Here is a 4,018-nt window from a genome sequence, read left to right on the forward strand (position 1 = left end):
CTCTGTGCTTCTCAATGCGTCTTTCCTGCCTTTCCCGATGTTTCTGTAAGCACATGCCAGACCCCAGTGAGGTCTTAAACAGCTCAGCGTCAGAGCCCTGACTTAGGCATTACCAATTCTCACAGCATCAGGAGGGTGTTTTGCTCACAGTAGTCATGCAGTGAATGTTTTCCAAAAGAATAACTAATAGCCTAGCAGAATAAGTGGTAAAAAACACCTCTCACACTACAGGCTTATAAACTAGAAATATATAAAAAATGCTGCCAATTTGGTGAGCCAGGCAGGCAAAGCAAATTTATTAGTTAATCAGTCAATGCCTGGAAGGTGTTGGCACTAGTCTTGAGTCACACAAAATCATCCTGAAAATTGGGAATGAGAGATTATTAAAATTTGATGTATTGCCTCTTAGCCTAATGAGGGCTTCAGTGTTAACACCCTCTACATTCTTTCCATGGAAGATTTATTTCTTTGTCCAGAATTACAAGAGGGTCTTATTTTATTTTAAAAAAGATTTATTTATTTATGCATATAAGAGCTGGAGTACAGGCCAGAAGGATGAGGGGGTGAGAGGATTCACCAGACAGAGTGGGGAGCAGAACAGGCAGATGGACTGAATTACACTGCTGAGGGGATCAGTAGGTGAGACAGGAGAAGTCTGCTGCACCCTGTGGGGCAGCTCCCTGGTCTGGGATTGAACTCGTGCTGCAGTGCCTGTGGATAAGCTTCATAGTGCTGCCGTTAACCTGTAGAGTCTACTTTAAAGGGAACAGTAGCTCCTGGCAGGTTGAATATCATTTTATGCAAAGAAACTTGCTTGATTTTAACTTCTGGGTCTTTTATAAGTAAGTGACTGTGGGCAAGTTACTAACTTCTCTGACACATGGTTTCCTTATTTGTAAAATGAGGGAATTGTCTGAGATTACTTCACTCATGTCTACTTCTCTTTGTCTAGGAGTGAGTATGTCCCAGTTGCACAGGCACTGGGGGTCACTGTCTTCTCTAGTGACTCTGAGATTGTACCAGATTGTAAAGAGCAGAGACTCACAAAAAAAGTAAATTCACTTTTGTCACTATGTGACAATTTGAGGGGAGATGGGCATGTTAGAGAAGGTGTGGTGATTATCTGAAATTATTTATAGCACTTATTAACAAGAGTATGTTCTTGAATGAATATGTTCTTAGACATGATAGGATCAAAATGGATGTTCCAATAAGAAAGCCGTGAATTTGGTTATTTTGGGACATTTGAAAATCTTCTGATTTCAGGACTTGAGGATGGATAAAACTTTTAATTGTTTGCTTCACTAAGTCTGTAACTACATCCATCCTATTATCACCCATGAGACAGGTCTTCAAGCAACTGGGTCTTGCCCAAGATGGAAAAGAAAGATCCAGTGGTCAAGGAGCACTAGAAAGGACGGTGGGAAATGCTAGAGAGAGATTCTTTATGTATTGTAGACTCAGTATGTTACATTTCTTTTTAAAGATTTATTTATCTATGCATACAAGAAATGACCCCAGGGCAGGGTGTGTGTGTGTGTGTGTGTGTGTGTGTGTGTGTGTGTGTGTGTGTGTGTGAGAGAGAGAGAGAGAGAGAGAGAGAGAGGAGTCACTAGAGACAGAGTGAGGAGCAGAACAAGCTGACGGACGACTAAAATACACTACTGAGGGTATCAGTGGGTGAGACAGGAGAGGTCTGCTGCTCCCTGTGGGTCAGCTTCCTGGCCTGGGATCCAACTTGTGCTGCATGGGCTGTGGACAGCTTCATAGTACTATGCCTTAACCCACTGCGTCACCAGGGAGGGCCAAGGAGGAGGACATACAGCTTAGAATAGATGAATTCCAAGTTGGAGACCTAGGTTGAAGTGCCCATGGTGCCACTAACTGCCACCATGTTGCTTTTCTGGGCTTTAGAATCCTCACGGCAATAGGAACAGAGGAAAGAGGTGTTATTTCGAGTAAGCAAGTTACTGGGTGGGTGAGCTTCAACCAACTAACACTAAGCTTAGCTTTATTAGAAAATTGGGTATTAAAATCTGTTCCATAAAGACAATTTATTCAACACATTTGTTAAATACTTACTATGAACTATGCTGTATTTCAGCCAAATGACTGAACACAGCGGTGGATGAGACAGACAAAATTGCCATCCTCAAGAAGCTTATGTTCTCACTGAGATTTTTTTTTGAAGATTTATTTATTTATGCATCCAGAACTGGGGTACAGGCCAGAGGTGCAGGGGTGGTGAGAGGATTCACCAGGGACAGAGTGGGGAGCAGAACAGGCAGATCGACGAAGTACACTGCTGGAGCGAGCAGTGGGCGGGTCAGGAGAGGTCTGCTGCACCATGTGGTCACCTCCGGGGCAGGTGGGGATCGAACTCATGCTGAAGTGGCTTTAGCTTCTTCATGCTCTGCTTTAACCCGCTGCACCACCAGGGAGAGTCCTCTTACTGAGATTTTATGAGAATTAATGAGAAAATGCCTATTCTGCTTGTTATATGTATATATATATATGTACCTACATATTTTATGTATTATATATGTTTGTCATAGGTGTGTATGTGTATTTTAATATGTATAATTGCAATGTATATTTACACACAAGAAATTACAGTTGTTAGCAATTTTGAATTGACATGTTCTTTAGACATGGCATGATTATGTATATATGTAAAATCCTCTTGCCAGTTTAGAGAGCCATTTAATATATGCCAGGTCTACTAGTAAGCTAATATTATCATTATATAATAGCTCGAATCATATGACATGCCTGTATCAGACCCATTTAGATCTACTTAGAAGGAAACAGCATGAGGTTGAAATTGATATTTTTACTATCCCAATTCTTCCTCTTTTGCCTATACATTTATTAAACTCCATTTTTCCCCCATGTATATAAACTCTCTTACATCCACTAATTCTCTCTCTCTTCCTCTCACTCCTCCAGCTACTGGACTATTTCTCCATCCTCAGTCTTAACTAAGTTGACTTTCTAGTTTGCCTCTCCAACCACATTATTCCTTAGTGAAAATGTTCATAACTCTTTGCTTCTAGATAAAGTCTAAACTCTTTAACAAAGACAATATTACTTCTGAACTTAAACCAACATCCCTTTTTCACTCTTCTATCCTTCAGTCCTCTCTAGTTGTAGGCAATTTGGTAATTACTGATTTATTGTGTATGTCTCAATTACTGATTTATGTGTATGTCTCAATTTTTAGGTTTAGTCTGATATCCTGTGACTTTAAGCTAAGGAAGACACAATTTTAAGTCAACATTATGTTTAACGTATTAATTTAATTGTCATAAAATATTAACCTATCAATAACCACTGAGTCTTGAGTCCATGAAGATGTAAAGGAGATCTTCAGACTAGTGGTAGAAATAGGTGGGTAACCAATATACTATAATCTATTATGATAAGTACAAAGACACACACACACACACACGGTCAAGCAGAAATTCAAAAGTAGGAGGAAAGTTTTGTAGGGGGATTTCATAGTGTGGAATGAAATACATTTAGTTGATTTTAAAAGAATTAAGTATTTTTACATTAGAAAAGGGGAGATTTGATTATTAAACTTGAGATTGCATATAAGTTTAACAAATCAGATGACTTAAAACAAAGCAATTGGGTTCTTTTTGGTTAATGGAAAAGAATTCATTATCATGGGTACAGCTTATATTTGATTTCAAGGATTCTTATGGACCAATTTCCTCAATTTTATTTTAATCACAGTTATGAATGATCATGAGAAATTATCCAGCACTAGTAATGGAGAAACAGGCATGAGTTCAAGAGGTATTTAGATTAGCTATCCACACATTTTCAAAATTTGCAGTATATTGCAAATATAAAGTGATGATTTTCACTTTCAGGAAATTTCAGGAAGGCAAAGACATTAAAAATAGTGTTCTAATTATGGCGCAGCAGGTTAAAGCACAGCACTGAGAATCTTCCGCATGAGTTCGATTCCCACCTGCCCGGGAGGTGACCACATGGCGTGGCAGACCTC

General features: G+C 39.2%; 1 protein-coding gene across 1 annotated transcript in view; it reads left to right on the plus strand.

Annotated features, from left to right (window-relative positions):
- Positions 1-3,320: 3,320 nt before the first annotated feature.
- Positions 3,321-4,018, plus strand: part of IL20 (interleukin 20) — an 8,327-nt gene continuing 7,629 nt past the window's right edge. The window contains exon 1 of the mRNA XM_004685280.2: positions 3,321-3,390. The gene's annotated coding sequence lies outside the window, so the exon portion shown is untranslated. The remainder of the gene's footprint in view (positions 3,391-4,018) is intronic.

Source organism: Condylura cristata, unplaced genomic scaffold (genome assembly GCF_000260355.1).
Source record: "Condylura cristata isolate star-nosed mole 26May11 unplaced genomic scaffold, ConCri1.0 scaffold00018, whole genome shotgun sequence".
In the NCBI taxonomy this organism is placed as follows: domain Eukaryota; kingdom Metazoa; phylum Chordata; class Mammalia; order Eulipotyphla; family Talpidae; genus Condylura; species Condylura cristata.